The following is a 17256-nucleotide window of genomic DNA, read 5'->3' on the forward strand; positions in this document are numbered from 1 at the left end:
TGATGGAAATGCCGTCCAGGGTGTGCGGTCTGAATCAGGCAGTGTTGGTTATGCTATGTACACTTTCTGTCAGCACAGTTTGTTATTGGGACATTTTTCTTTGTAAACGTCTGACCTGAGGAATAGCCATCAATAAGATATTCCACAAGGAGTAAGAACTCACTCTCCCTCATAGATGGATTTTCCTTTAATTGTTCTGTATGTGCTGAACAGAACCATCGGGACCTCTAACAGTTCTCGGGGAGCAGGCTAACAGATGAACAGCTGGAAGACACTGCAACTGGGCTAACAGAACAGCAGGCTGGAGAACAGGGGGCCAGAACTGCAAACCCCATTTCCCACTGCTGAGGAGGAATAACCTTGAACAGATTCCTTTGTTGGGTAGTGTAGAAAGTAACATGAAAATCAGATGCTGGACTTCTTGTGCATTTAATTTATTTATTTTATCTATCTTAAACATGTTGCCAAGGAAACTCCTTTCCTTAGGACTTTAAATGTACCTTCCTATGGTAGACATTTGTGACAGTTTTACATAACGCAATGATAATTGGGCTCTTTCATCTGTGACATCATGATGCCTTCCTCAAAGCAACCAAAACTCTCAAAATTACAAATTTTATTTGTAATTTAACTTTAGAAATAGTGAACTGAGAATATGTTGGAAAATTAATAACCCCCCCATTTCAGCCCAATTTCTCATTTAAATTATAAAGTAAATTCATATAAATTAAATAAATGTCATACTAGGAATGAAGGGGGGACTCTTACCCAATGATTTGACTTGTTTTAAGAAGAGTTTTTGAGAACCAAGTGTGGAGGACTTGTCCTTTCAGAAGAATGGGGCATGGAAGCTTTATCTTCCCACTTCTAGCACAGGTAGTTGGCCATGATTGAGATGCTTCGCAAGTGAGAGAAGATAGAAAAACTTTCTGCCTCTAATAAATGAGTGCTTTCATAGTGCCTTGTGGGTTTTCTTAATTGTTTCCCTTTTTTTGATAGATATACCAAAGTATTTTCGAATTCAGAGTCCAAACTAATCAGACTGCAATTTGGAGATCCAGAATTTACAAGTATTGTAATCATCTATGTGTTATTCAAATGTTCTTCTTGCTTTTCCTTTGCCTGTGAAATGAAAGTGATGATTAGTGCATATGTAGGGATCCAGGGAGCCCAGAGGTGGAGAAGACAGTACTTGGAGCCAGTCTGCCTAGGTTAAAATCCTCTTGCTACCACTTATGAAGCATGTGGCTTCAAAGGGTTACTTCTACTTTCTGTTCCTATATGTTAGGGTCTGAGTCTGTCTGTTACCCCTCACAGTTACTTATTAAAACTTAATTATCATTGTGACAAGAGCCCTGACCTTTCAGAAGTGACCAAGTCTTAATGGAGAACCACATAATGTTTGGAACATTATTCATATTAAAGGGAATAAGAGGAACTATCATAACCCTTGCACCACGTTACACACCATAGCAGATGCTGAATTTATGATTACTGTCTTTAGATTTCCCAGGTTTGGAAATGAGAAATAAATTTCTCCTGCTTATACACAGGTTATATTGTTTTAGTGGCCCAAACAGACTAAGATGGAGTAGTGAGAGTACTTATAGTAGAGAATTTTAGTTAAAATTAAATAAATTAACAGTAGTAAAATTTCTAATGCAGTAACACATAAATAAAAGTTAATAGTCATTATTGTCTTCAGTAGTAATAGTCTCATACTGTTCCCATATTAAATGAGACAGTACATATAACTACTTAACCTGTTCTCAGACATATAAATATACATGTTACAGTAGACTATGCATAATCCACATGTCTCTAAAAGTATTGTAGTGATGTGTTTCATAGTTCAAATTTACATTAATGATGGCTTTAATTATGAAAGTACCTTTCATGGGTAGTCAATTCAATTAGCCCTCAAAGCATGGCCACATAGCCTTTAGTCAGATAATAAAGGGCTAAGTTCTTCTTCATAGCAGACATTCAATGTAATGAGATTGCAAAGTCATTCTAAGTCACCCTACTCCTCTAAGTGTTGAGAAATTCTCCATGAGGGTTACCAAAGAGGTTCACTCTCAACCCAGCCCTCAGTAAAGTATCCAGAAGATAGGAAGAAGAAAGCAAATGCTTGCAGAATGCAGGCGGGAGTGAATGTATTTAAAACAATCACAAATGTGCAATGAGGGATATACATATGAGTTACCTCTACTATTGTAAGGAGACTATAAGGAAGGTCTTAGACAGCTCTAGCATTAAGTGGTGAAAAGCAATAAAAGACATATTTTCTCCTAGCACAGACTGACACAGCATCTCCCTTAGTGGTGGTATCAATATATCAGTTCAAAGGTAACAAATATAGTTTAAGGAAAAATGAGATTTGTAATTTAGAGAAATTATTGACATTTGAAAAAATACTTTTAAAACAAAATTAATAAGCAGAAAAGGAAAATTTTATGTTTTCTATTTTCAGTGAGAAAAGCAAAAAACAAGGTGATGGAAAGGATGGCACACGAGTTTCTGCCAAGACATCTAATAAAGACAAATATTGAATAAGATGATCACAGGAGTCTTTTTGTTATCCTCACATAATAACTAACTTTTGTTCTTTTGTAAATTCTGTAAAAATAATCAGTCATTGCCATTCATAATTCCTTTGAGGTTACTTAATATGTTTTTCTAAATTAAAGATATATGAGGTCAGTATCTCCAACCTGGCAAAAAAATTCAGTATGAAATAAATAAAAAAAATACAAAAATAACTGATTAAAAATATCTGAGAATGAGTGAGCAGAAATGTTTATATTAAAATACTAAAACATTACATGATTTTGATGATTTAGAGAGAGAATAAGCACCCCAGGGACTGACCTCGGCTGTTCTTGCAGAGCACACTGTACTAAGAAGTTGTGTCTCTGTATTTCGAAAATCCTGAGTATAAGATGGAAACACATGAACTATGAACCAATGGCTGAGGGGTCCCCACTGGATCAGGCCCTCTGAATGGATGAGACAGTTGATTGGCTTGATCTGTTTGGGAGGCACCCAGGCAGTGGGACCAGATCTTGTGCTCATTGCATGAGTTGACTGTTTGAAACCTGGGGCCTATGCAGGATTGTTTGGCTCGGCCTGGGAGGAGGGGACTAGACCTACCTGGACTGAGTCTACCAGGTTGACCTCAGTCTGTGGGGAAGGCTTTGCCCTGGAGGAGATGGGAATGGGGGGGGGGGGGTTGGGGGGAAGGTGAGGGGGACGGGAGGGGGGGGAGAACAAGGGAATCCGTGGCTGATATGTAGAACTGAATTGTATTGCAAAATAAATTAATAAAAAAAAAAAAAAAAAAAAAAAGAAGCCTCTCACTTTTCTCAGAAAAACTAACCAAAGCTTGCTGATGAATTTCTAAATGATCTTATTAAATAAAAAACATGGAGCCAAATATAGGGGTGAAAGCCTTACATCAAGGAAATAGGGAAAGCCACCAGCCAACCTTACCACACCAACTCTGCAACTTCCAAATGCGAGTTACTTCTTGTCTACCCACGCCTTTATTACCTTGCTGCTCCACCCTCTCACTGGCTCTCTTAGCCCAGCTACCTTACTTCCTCTTCCTACACAGCTCTGTCATTTTCTGTCTGTCTATGCAGACCTCCAGGTCTCTATGATTGGTACTGGGATTAAAGGCATATGTCACTATGCTTGGCTTTGTTCCCTAGTGTGGCCTTGAACACACAGAGAACTTGTCTGCTAAGTGATAGGATTAAGGGTATGTGCTACCACTGCCTGACTTCTTTGTTTACTTAAAATGGCTTGTTATTTCCACTGATCTCCAAGCAAACTTTATTAAATCACAAATAAAATATCACCACACTTCAGCACAAATAAAATATCACCACAAAAGATACCTTTGTAAATATGGTTCATAATACGTGCTAAGCCCTTTCCTTGCCTTTCCCCCAGAAATATGGTCATCTGGTCCCTCAAAATACAGCTTAAATCTCACTTTAACTGTTGTCATCTACTCTAATAGTTATAATGATGTCTTTAACCAATATAAAAATCACTTTTGTCACATTAATTTTAACATATTTCTGCTGTTACCTGGATAAACTATGAGGATTAATGAGGTTCTTACATGTATCTCTCATGCTGGGAAGCACATTTTACTAAATTTTTGAACTGTATTTATGTCTAACAGACTTCCTATGATTTGTACTAGTGACTAGGCATTCATGGATGTAATAAAATGACAATAGAAAACAGAGATTAATTCACAAATATATTTGGTTCAACTGTGCATAGAAAGGAAATTTCATACCTTCATTTGCATATGAAAGATATAGCTTTACAGTAACTTATAGATATCTTTTAATGTGATAACTCTTGTTGGGAAAATATTGACAGGTGACACCCAAGTGGTTTTTGTCCCATTCCAAAGTACTTTCTGAATAGCACCTTGGAGAAGCCACTAGCTCTCCCTTTTTCTGTGCTTGATTTTGTATTATTGACTGACTCTTGTGCTAGCCATCTTGCCTGCCATGTGATGGCATTGTATCAAGCTAGCCTGTCACTAAGAATCTATTTCCAAGCCTAGGAAAATGATCAAAGTGTCTCCTCTCTGAAGGCAATGCTGATATCACCACTTTGAAAAATAATGAGAGGCTAAGATAATTGACATCGTTTCATTCTATTGCTATTCCCTAGGCTTTCCTAACACAGTTGTACAATGTAGACACCCTGCTAACAACCAGGCTTCAAACATAGATAACTATTCCCTTTTATGTTATAATTACTCCAACCTCAAGATATAAATTAATGAAGACAGAAACAAATCAAGTCAGGGCTAGTTAAATATTCAAACAAAAGCAATTGCTACCTCAAAAGAAGACAATGAAGATTAAAAGATAGGAAAGTCATCAATGAATATTTATAGAATCTGTGTGGTGAGTTACATGGTCACGCCTAGTTGATAAAAATGAAATATACATGTACAAATATAAAATATTTATGATACACATATACATGTATCAATCTATAATAATTGTTTAATTGCATATAATAAATGTTAATATTCAACAGTATAAGTTAAGTTAAAAAGAAAATCCTTGAGGTTTATAGGAGAGAAGTTGTTGTCTATTATGTCCTCTCTGTCATTTAGAAATAAGGACAGAAAGAAGGAAGACTATGAAAGCATGTACCTCCCATTTTAAAGTTATTTTAAAAATCTAGTACACTATTTATTATAAGTACAGTTTGGTTGGGAAGTCAAAATCCAGGGCTGCATGTAGTGGAACTAACTTTGTTACTTCATCATAAGCATTTAGAGAGTGACATTTTTGGAAGGTGGAACTGCGTGTTTCCAAGAATAAAATGAAGCATTATACAATTCAATATAATAGATTCATGTCCTCTAAAATCAGGATTCCTTTTATCCACATTCCATCATAATCACAAGCATCTGCCAGGTACATTTGAACCCCTCTGCAAACACTTGCATCTCTAACCTACTTTTGTGGGGGGATTCTCCCATAATCCAGTAGCAAAATGATTCCCTCAATTGTTAATAGATAAACTTTCAAATGCTTCACCATTCATGATATTTATAGAAAACAGAATAAAATGCTTACCAAATTGTAGCTTTCTAGAGGAGGAAAGACCAGGCTCCACAATTATCCTAGGAGATAAATGGGCGTTCTGGTAACTGGTGTCCAGTTGCCTAAGAAAGTGTTAGGCAAGAGTGAGAGAAGTGGAACTAAGAGTCTCCTACTCTAGCACTTGTCTGTACATCCTGCGAAGGGATAAATAGTATTAAAGAAAGGTGGTAAAATGGTGCCTTGGTTGCTCCTTCTGAGGGCAAGAAGGCTTTGAACAGGGTATTCCTATGATAATAGGGCAATAAGTATGACCAGAGTCATATACAATGTAATCTTTGCTTCTGGGTCAAGTAGTCCTCTAATCTGAAATAAATGAGATCACCTACGAAAACCTTTACATACAATATAAAGTTTTCTATAGATGAAGAGCAGATAGAATTATGATTTGCAGGTAAGTAGTTGCTAGAATGACTCAAACATGCCCTGTGTATCTAGTATCCCTTTTTCCTTCTGGGTTACCCTCTACTACAAGTATCCTTTATCCTCTACTTCAATATTAACTCAAAGGATGATTAGAGGTGAGGCTATAATCTCTCTGTTCTTAAGGAGAGCTAGTTGTCTTAAGTATCACTTAGATACACTGTGTGATTCCAGAGAGGACAAGAGACTCAAGTCTTTATGGCTGTATCATATATAAATATACTAATCACCACCCAAAAGATGAGAAGAGGAGATACCTAACTTAAAATAAGCATTTTGTTGAGTTTTTAGTGGAAGCGAGAAGATAAAATAAATCTTTAGATATAACTGAGTTCATTCTTTATCTAAATGTAAACACGTCATTGATTTGACTTGCATGTCTTATATGTGCACTTCCCAATGGCACAAGTACTCTGTGGGGATCTTCCCTATTGTCAAAAGTTAAATGCAGGGAATTTCTAGTGTAACACAGTCAAAAGGTAGTGATAGTATTCTACAATCAGGTACCCTGAACCTTAGCTATACAGGTGGTACCATGTTGATTGACAGTTCAGAGGAATTACTTCAACTCTCATGGTTGTAGCATTGCCAAAAGTCTTCCAGAAGAACTAGATGATAGATCTCAACACATAAGTAGGACCCAATGGACAAAAATAGCTTCTTAGAATCATAGAGTCAGATTCACAGCTAGAAATTCCCTATAGCAAAGGGAAAATTGTTCCTGGAAACACAATCACTAAAAACAAGATTCAGTATATAATTAGACTTGGCATTTAGAGACATACATTATTTGACTCCTCTGGCTATGTTATATTTTAATAATTAGGATACTAAAAAAAATGTGACAGAAATATGAACCAAAGGGCTGAAAGAAAAGACATGCTGTCCAGTGTACCACAGCACACTTTACATTCACAGTTCAACATTTCCTGAACTACTTGTGAAAAGGTTGATCATTTGGTGACTAAAACTTCTCTATAATGGATCCAATCTCTACCCAGAGTAGCATCTTAGAGATCTGGACTTCTTTGTTCTAAGACAGAGTCACCAGATAAGCTCATTTTCTAATAGATATATTAGCATGCTTGGGAAAACTATCATCCTGATCTAGAACTAAATTTATTAGCTGGCCATGCCATGGTATGGATCAAGTTGAACTAAATGACTAACATGATTCAATTGTTAACTGGCCAAGTAGAATAGAGCCAGCTGGTAGTATATTGGAGTTGTAATGGAGAGAAGGGAAGTGAGGAGAAGATGAAGGAAAAGAAGAAGGAAAGAAGGGGGAATATGATGATCAGGGAGGAAAAGGGGAAGGGATAAAAGAGAAAGGAGAAGACCAGGTGGTGGTGGTGCATGCCTTTAATCTCAGAAGGCAGAACCAGGCGGATCTCTGTGAGTTCAAGGCCAGCCTGTTCTACGGCGCGAGATCCAGGACAGGCACCAAAACTACACAGAGAAACCCTGTCTTGAAAAAAAAAACAAAATAGAGAGAGAGAGAGAGGAGGGAGAGGAAGAGGAAAAATGAGAATCTACTCTGAATAACATTGTGTCCTGTTCTGCTCATTGAAGCCAATACGGGGACTTGGTGGATTCCTCTAAATCCCTTGACCATTCTGTTGATCTTTCAACTGATATTAACATACAGCTTCACCTGTTCTAAGTTTTTCTTCATGGACTGTAGACATATTTATTCTGCCAGGAGTTGTCACTTAAGGTTTTTTCCTATCATAGTCCAATATCACTTCAATGCGTTTCTTTATGTCTTCTATAATTCTTAGGCTATTGGTAATGGTGTAGCTCTTCAGTCTACTACCTAAAAATTACTGCTTGCCAGAACAAAGAGTTCTTTCAACCAGAAATAACTGAAACAAATCAGTTTTGATAGAATGGTCTTTACCTGCCTATAGGTGTTCACAGAATTGCTGTTTTTCTTCATGAGACCTCTAAGAATCAAGCTACAGATGAAGCACCCTTCAGATTGGGAATATGGCTACACAAATATACCTGCACACACAACATGGAAATATTGTTCCCTCTTGGACCTGACACAAAGCAATAAACTCTACTTTTCTTCTACAGAGAATATTGTTGAATTGCTTGAGTTGGCACCCCTGCTAGAATTGATCAATTAATATCACTTTCAAGGAAGACATACAGATTCAGATAAGGGCCTTTGCCCCTGCTGACAGATTGACTTATATCAGACTTTTTACAAATCCTAAGGTCATGTTCGGTCCTCACCACTGATCAAGGCCTGACTGATCTCAAAACAGGGTTGTACCTGCCTACACAGATCCTCTTCTCACATTGATCGTAATTGAACCCAAATATATTCATCAAAGGAGTTTTTCCTCTCTATCTTCTTAAATCACTTGCTTTAGAAACTTAGTATTGTCATTTTTATCTGCCCCTTGAGATTCAGTTTCTCTTTTTTTGAAAACTCTCACACCAGTTTTCTAACCCAGAACTTCTTTTCAAAGACATGTGAGTCAGACCCTCAATATGTAACAATTTAGGAAAATAGATTTCTGCCTCTTCATCTCTTTGGAAAGTTAGGAATCTAACTTCTGTGAGCAGCTTGCTGAAGTTGTAAAACTACTTTCTATCATGATGTAAGACAAAGTTCAACTTCCATTTGGCAAAGGTCAATTTAAAAACACAAACGGCTGAGAAATTCTTCCATCTCAGCTTTTAAACACTTCTCCCTTTGCTACAGAAGAGTTGTTCCAAAAATGTTCCGTTTCTCCCTTTCGCTTTAATCCCCTCTACTAAGGTACTACTAACATGTTTAACTTTTTCTTTGAATTTTTTTCTTTTATAGCAGAACACTTTCAAAACTACAACTACTGTAGTTTTGTAAGTTAAGATATGATCAATTTCAGGTTGATCAACTAGTTACAATCAAACTTGTGGTATATAGAATTGTATCTGTGCCTTTGTTTGCCTTTTCACTGAACATTTCACAGAGGGATGCTTCTTAAAAACACACACAACAGTGAACCAATAATGAAGTTCTTCAATGAACCTTCCCTATTCTTGTCCATGGATACCTGGCTTAGCAGAGAAATAGGGACCTAAAATTTTTCTCAAAACATTCCATACTCAGCATCACTTTCTTCCTTATGGTTCATACATTTTATTTTAGCAAGGCAGATTAGCCAGCAGATCCCCAAGGGCCTTCTCCCCTATGCCACTTACTAGGTAGCAATCAAGTTAAAAGATATGATGTTTTTTAACAGAAATTTTGAAAATTTCTCCGAGTCATAGCGTTGCCCCTTTACATATATTTATAATCCCAACTGTTACTACAGGTAGCAATACAACCAAAAGCAAGCCCAGGGATTCACAGGTAAGTCTGTTTCAGCCATTAACTAACTTGTTTGAGTGACATGGTCCTGGAATATAAAGATAGTGACTATTTAAATAAGTCTGTACTAGTTTAAGACACCCTACAGTATTGTATATGAATCACAGTATAGATATAATTCGTCTTATAAAAATGGCCATATTTCAGGTTCATCTGAAACACCTGGATGAAGGGATTGAGTGCAAGGAAGGATGACTAGAAAACAGGTCAGGCTGTAGCTAATGAGATGGACACCAGTGCCTTCATGGTTGATTGGGGGTTAGAGCAGCAATATGCTTAAGGGATCAAAGATATCACACATTAGAATGGAGCTTGGAGTCAAATGTGCTGGTGGGACTTTCCCAAAACTAGTGTAACTTTATTCGTGTTTGTTGTGTTTGCTATCCTTCATCAGTCAGTTTTAAGTGTGATTTTATCACCAGACTCTTTGTTGATACTAGAAGTTATCTAGCAAGTGGAAGAGTTGGTCCTAGTTTTGTACTTCTTCCTTTAAATCTTTTCAATACCTGTAATAAATGTTAATGATGTTACCAAATATCACACAAGTGTTGGAGTGCAAGAAAAGAACAGATATGATTGACTACTCTCCAGAAATCATTTAAAAGGTAAGGAATACAACTAAGCATTCAAACTAAACTGAAAATCCAATATAGCCCCATCAGATATCCAACAAGCCATACTGGAGCCTTGTCAACCGTTGATACAGTGGCTTTATTGCCCCACCTACCCACATATGTAGCTCATCAAGTGTGAACAATACTTTCTTTCTAGGAATAATATGTGAACTGTCCTTTATACTAATATGTGACTGCCCTTTCTATGTAGAACCAAATACTAATTTGCTTATTTTCTTAAAATATAGCAACTTGTTTCTTAGTAAGTTCATAGGAAACCTTCAAATGTTCAAATAATGGCAGGAGTAGATAACATAAGATTAAGTATCTGAGGATCACTTACTCCCTCAAAAGAAGTGTTCAGTGATTCCTAGGGAGGTGACTTATATGCACTGTACTGTGCAGGCAGTTATACTTACAATGAAAGTTATCAATTCAGGAATTATGGTAGGCAATTTGACTTTAACTTAGCCTGAAATATTCCTCATCATCACCCAGGCCTTAGCAATTATCCAGACTAACCCTGGCCCATTGTCATATTTATTTAGAAACTTCTTGTCAGGCTTTATTTTTGTGAGTGAGGTCAGAGTACAGCATAGCTAACGCTTTAGGTTAAGAAGCAACAAGATATTCACCAATCTGATTACCTACCGGGTTAGGCTAGCTCAGGCACCCTCTCCACTATTGCTAGCAGTATAAGCTGGAGTCATCCTTGTGGATTCCTGGGAACTTCCCTAGCTCCTGGTTTCTCCCTATCCCCATGATGACTCCCTCTATCATGGTTTCTCTTTCCTTACTCTCCCACTCCATCCCTGTTCCACCTTGATCATCTCATTTCCTTCTGTTCTCATCCCCCATCCCCACCCTCCATTGTCCCACCCACCCCAAGTTTGCTCAGGAGCTCTCATCTATTTCCCCTTCCCAGTGTGATTCATGCATCCCTCTTAGGGTTCTCCTTGTTAGCTAGCTTCTCTGGAGCTGTGGGTTGTAGTCTGGTTATCCTTTGCTTTTCATCCAGTATCCCCTGATGAGTGAGTACATACCATGTTTGTCTTTCTGAGTCTGGGTTACTTTGCTCAGGGTAATATTTTATAGTTCCATCCATTTGTGTACAAATTTCATGATGTCATTGGTGTTTTTTTTTTTTTTTTTTTGTCTTTAGGGACACTTTTACTTGGAAAATTACAACACTAGTACAAGTCAAGTCTTACACATTTAACATTTGCTTATTGAAAGCAATTCATAATATCAAAATTAATCATGTTTTACTTTTATCCTCACAAGAACACAAAAATGATGAAGGGGAACTTAAAACAGAAAAATTTAAAAAGGTAACACAACTTTTCTTAGTAGTCCTTGGGTAGTTACGACAGAAGACTTTCCATCTTTTGTTTCTTTGAATGGAGACCTTGATCCAAAGTCTTGGTTCTAGTATCTGCTTCTGCCTCCCCCTCTATCAGATCGGCTTCCTCCACGGCCACCTCCTCTTGGTGCTCCTCGGCTTGAACTGCTGTAGGAATCACGTGGAGGAGGGTACCCCCTTTCCATAGAAGGGGGGAGCCCCCGTTCTTGTCTGCCAACACGATCACGGCCACTTGAGTAGAGATCACTTCTGCTGCTTGAGTAACTATCTCGACTTCCACCGTAGCCATCACGTGAGCTGCTGTAATCATCGTAGCGACTGCTTCCTCCATAAGATGGTGGTGGCCCTCATGTAGGGGGTGCACTGCGTGAGTTACCATAACTCTCATACGAATCTCTGTAGGAACCTCCACTTGGATGATCTGAATAGTCACGATCCCGACCATATCCATCTCTATCACCATAGCCTCTTGATGGGTAGTCGTCACGTGAACTGGAATGACTATAATCACGGTAGGCATAATCTCTTGGTGGTGGTGCATAATCTCTGGTGTCACGGGAGCTTGGGTAATCTCTGCTTGAATAGCTGTCATTTGTAGAATATCCATCATCTCTTGGGTACAAATAAACATCTCTGCGAGATGGCAGGGGCTCCCTTCGTGGAGGGCCTCCATAGCTATCTCTTCCACGTGACACTGGGGCTCTTCCTCCCATTCCACTGCTGCTTCGAACTGGTCCTGAAGGCGTTGATCTTTTAGGAGGGGGACCCCCGCTTCGTGGTGGTGGTCCTCTTTTTACTGGAAGTGGTCCCCTAGAAGAACTCATGTTAAAGTTCATGGAATAGCCACCATCATCCATGTATCCTCCACGCGAAGGGGGTCCCCTAGTTCCTCCACTTCCTCCTCGAAGACCTCTGGGAGGGCCCCTGCTTCTTGGAGGTGGAGGTGGTCCACGTCTGCCACTTTCAAATGATGGTTTGGTAGCTTGCTCCACCTTGATGGCTTTTCCATCCAAGGACTTTCCATTCATATCTCTAGCTGCATCTTTAGCATCTGCTGGGCTTTCGAAGGTGACAAAAGCAAATCCTCTTGATTTGTTGGTTTCGCAATCTTTCATCAAAAGTATTTCTACTATTCGTCCATACTTGCCAAATACCGCTTCAAGGGCTTTCTCATTTGTTTCTGTATTAAGCCCACCAATGAAGAGCTTTCCTGGGCGATCTGCTTCAACCATCTTTCCTTCCAGCTCAGAGTCGGAGGGGACTGTGAAGGTCTCAAGCTCCTAGAAGCTCGCTGAATGGATCTTCCAAGTAGCTCGCCGGTGACAGCTGCTGGGTCTCAGAACAGAACAGAAAAGCCGCTAGGACTACTGCACACGAGCACCCCCGGGGCTAACGCTTCCCCAAGTAGGAAGCCGCTTTCCCGCGCCGGTTGCCACACGCGTCTGCCGCCACCGCTCCCGCCGAGAACCAGAGGCCGCGAGTGCTGTCATTGTTTTTTTTAATGCTGAGTAGTACTCCATTGTGTATATATGCAACATTTTCTTTATCCATTCTTCAGTTCACAGGCGTCTAGGTTGTTTCCAGGTTCTGGCTATTACAAATAATGCTGCTATGAACACAGTTGAACATGTGTCCATGTGGTATGATTGAGTTTTCCTTGGGTATATGCCCAAGAGTGGTATTGCTGGGTCTAGAGCCTTCAACCAGATATCCATAACCAAGCACCAGGCCAAGTTCCAGGATTCCAGTCCAAGAGAGTGAAGAGGGATTCTGTGAGCAAGGGGCATCAAAATCATGATGGGGAAATGTACAGAGACAACCAAACCAAACTAGTGGGAACTCATGAACTGTGGACCAATAGCTATAGAGCCTCCAAGGGACTGGACTAGGCCCTCTGCATAGGCAAGATGGTTATGTAGTTTGATCTGCTTAAGGGGTCCCCTGGCAGTGGGATCAGGATCCATCCTTGGTGCATGAGCGGGCTTTTTGGAGCCCACTGTCTATGGTGGGACACCTAACACAGCCTTGGTGCAGGAGGAGGGCCTTAGATCTGCCTCAACTGAATGTATCAGGCTCTTCTGAATCCTCATGGGAGGGAGGCCTTGCTTTGGAGGAGGTGGGAATGGGGTGTGTGTTAGGGGGAGAAGGCTGGGGGTGGGAAGAGGGAGGCAAGGAGGATATGTGGTGGGTATATAAAATGAATAGAAAATTTCTTAATAAAAACAAAAAAACATAAAAAGAATCAACAAGAAGCTGTCTTCAAAGAGAATCATTTAATATGTCTTTCTTAACTTTTGAGAGTGACATCTTTCACATAAAAGGACATTGAACAAAAGCAATTGGTAATTAAAGCTTGTGTAACATTGATTTGTAGTAACTTTTTTGTTCACTTCTACACACACACACACACACACACACACACACACACACACAAAGAGAGAGAGAGAGAGAGAGAGAGAGAGAGAGAGAGAGAGAGAGAGAGAGAAAGAGAGACACTACAGAATGTCATAATTTGTTTTCCTGCTGCTCTGAGAAACTATCCTGAAAAGTAGCATCTTAAGGGCAAAAAGCTAACCTCTTAAAGATACTCAGAAAATTTACTACTGTAGACTTAGTATCTATTGAGCTTGCAACTCTTTCCTAAACATATTGCTCATTTGACAAAAAAGTATAAAAAACGTAAGATCATATGCATAAACATCATTCACTTAATGTTTTTTTTTTTAATTGGCTTCCTAGGTCGGCCAACAGACACACCTAAAAGTAAACAAGAAAGTTAGAAGGATCTTTCTCTCTCTTTATATCCCTCATTTTCTCCATCCCTCTCTCCCTTCCTCCTTCTCACCATAATATAATCTAATTCTTTTTGTGGTGGTAGAGGATTGATTTCTTTACCAGATTCAAGAATAAAAGGACTACAGATAGAGGATTAGAGCTGTTACAGTAGAGATACTTGCATCATTTTGACATCACTCTTGTTCAGATCCCTGCTAACAGTAGTTCTACTTAAGAGTAATGTGTAAATAATAAACATGAATTAAAAACATCTTAATTTAAAAAAAGAAAGAAAAAGAGTAACATGAGGCATTCGGCGGTACCTGGTCCCAGACTCTGCAAGTCAATTTAATTAAAACAGTTGGAGTGAGATACTATTGAGATATTTGCCTAAAAGCAGGAATATGTTAAAAGAGAGATAGGTCTAATTTTGAGACTGTTTTTCATGGTTCTCTTACACTTCTGTATGACCTCTAAGCAGGACACAAATGGGCATTAATTCTGTACAATGTGCAGTATATTTTCACAGCAATCAAAGATAATATCTTCATCTGAAGCAACAATTGGGGATGCTTCCTTTCAAATATGATACAGTTAACATTTCTTTCAGAAGAGGAGTAAATCAGAAGATGTGATTGGAGTCACGCATTTTGGGTTCCCAGGTTCATAACTTTATTTCATTTCAAATCTCACTGGTGCATTACGATTGTCCATACCAAGTGTCATCACCCTACAGGAGCAGGCTTGCAGAATTACTATTAGTGCTATGAGTGATAAGTTGCCACCTGACCTAGGAACCCTGTGTTTTCTGCCAGCAACCCTTAAACAAAGACAGGCTAATTTAATGGCCTACAAATACAATTAAAAGACATACAATTCACACTGCTTGAAGGTGAAGGCTAAACAAATCAGTTAATTAAAACTGCTTAATGTTTGTATTGAAATAATCAATTCTCAAGGCAGACTATTTTAAAGAAAATATTTACTGCTCAATATTTATTCATTTTCTAATACTGAAGATTGCACGTTGGGGGTCTTATATGTGTTAAGAAAAGTACTATTATACTGAACTTTATTCCTAACCCTCTTTTTATTTTTTTTTTAATTTTGAAACATGATTCCGTTAAATTGCCCAAGCCATACTTGAATTTATAATCTTCCTCCTTCTGTCCCAAGTGGCTAGGATTATAGGCCTGTGGAGACATGCTTGGCTACTTATTATTTCTCACCTCTGTTCATTTGTTTGAGACTAGTTTTCTCTATGTATCCCTGACTGGACTGAAACTCAGAGAGAGCTACCAGCTCTCTACCTCGCAAATGCTCTACCTCTCAAATGCTAAAATTTAAGACATGTGCCACCACATCTAGTTTCAGTACTTTTTTTATAAGTTTTTTTAAAATTTTTTTTTATTTAATTTTTTCCTTTTACATCCCAACCCCTATTCACCCCTTCCTTCTCCCACTCACCCTCACCTCCCACATCCCACCCTCATCCCCTCCTCATAGAGAGTAAGGCCTCCCTTGGGTACTCAGCAGAGTCTGGCATACCAAGCTGTAGCTGGACCTAGCCCCTCCTACCTGCATCAAGGCTGAGTAAGGCATCTCACCATAGGGAATGGGCTCTAAAAAGCCAGTTCATGTGCCTGGGATAAGTCCTGGTCCCATTGCCAGGGGATCCATAAACACATCAAGCCACACAACTTTCACCAACATTCTGAAGACCTAGTGCTGGTCCCATGCAGGCTCCCCAGCTGTCAGTCCAGAGTTCATGAGCCCCCACTAGCTTGGGTCAGCTATTTCTGTGGTTTTTCCAATCATGATCCTGACCCTCCTTGCTCCTTAAAACCTTCCTCCCTCTCTTCAACTGAACTCCAGGATCTTGGAGAAGTGCTTGGCTGTGGGTCTCTGCATCTGCTTCTATCAGTCACTGGATGTAGGTTCTATGATGACAAATAGTATAGAAACCAATCTGAGTACAGAGGAAGATTAGTTCAAGAACCCTTTCCACCACTGCTATGAGTCTTAGCTGGGGACAATCTTGTGAGTTTCTGGGGTTATACACTGTCAGAATGGCTAAGATCAAAAACAATGATGACAACTAATGTTGGAAAGGATATGGAGAAAGGGGAACATTCCTCCACTGCTGGTGGGAATACAATCTTGTACAGCCACTCTAGAAATCAGTATGGTGGTATCTTAGGAAATTGGGAATCAACCTATCTCAAGACCCAGCAATACCATTCCTGGGCATATATCGAAAAGATGCTCAACCACACGACAAGGAAATTTGCTGAACTATGTTCATAGAAGCATTATTCATAATAGCCAGAACCTGTAGATTTCCTTCAACCAAAGAATGGATAGTTTCAGTACTTTTTAACTGAAAATTTACATTGGTATATAAACATATATCAAGGAAAATCAGCATTCAATTTTCAGCAATTAATACATCATTTAAATATTGTATTATATATTATGTCTAACATCATTGTACATCAATAAGGACCAAGTTATTTTTATAAATATTATGCATTCCCAAATTCAATGAAGTTTATATATCAATACCAGAATTTGTGTTTCATGGATATTTTATGATCACAAAATATCCTTTAATTATTTCAAACATTTAATAGTAAGAATATATTAACACCTAAAGTATATAAAATATGCAATTAGTCAAATATTTACTCAATACTTTTCATTTTTGTTTTCCATGATTATTAATTATTTTATTATTTATGTATTTACTTGTCTGTTTACTGTAGTACCGAGGACTGAGTCACAGCTTGTAAACAACTTCTCTCCACTATGTTGTGGCACTGTTTAGAAAACATATTTATTATTTTGTTTCTGCTTTTATTATTTGTTATTTAGATTGATTCTGATCTGTCTTCTGGCTACTTCGGTATCCTTTGACATGTCTTTTTCAGGCAACATTATTCTAAAGTGTGTCATAAGTACTTACAAGTTCACTAGGACTATCTGCAGACCTTAAAGTTAACTTCTCCATCCTTTAAGTTCCTTGTTCTTTTATGCTATTAACCTGTAGTAGTGAGCAAAGAA

At 38.6% G+C, this 17256-nt stretch overlaps 1 pseudogene; it reads right to left on the reverse strand.

Annotated features, from left to right (window-relative positions):
• Positions 1-11303: 11303 nt before the first annotated feature.
• Positions 11304-12894, reverse strand: LOC128096539 (RNA binding motif protein, X-linked-like-1; annotated as a pseudogene).
• Positions 12895-17256: the final 4362 nt, after the last annotated feature.

This window comes from Peromyscus californicus, unplaced genomic scaffold (genome assembly GCF_007827085.1).
Source record: "Peromyscus californicus insignis strain IS unplaced genomic scaffold, ASM782708v3 Scaffold_5__1_contigs__length_169319896, whole genome shotgun sequence".
In the NCBI taxonomy this organism is placed as follows: Eukaryota; Metazoa; Chordata; class Mammalia; order Rodentia; family Cricetidae; genus Peromyscus; species Peromyscus californicus.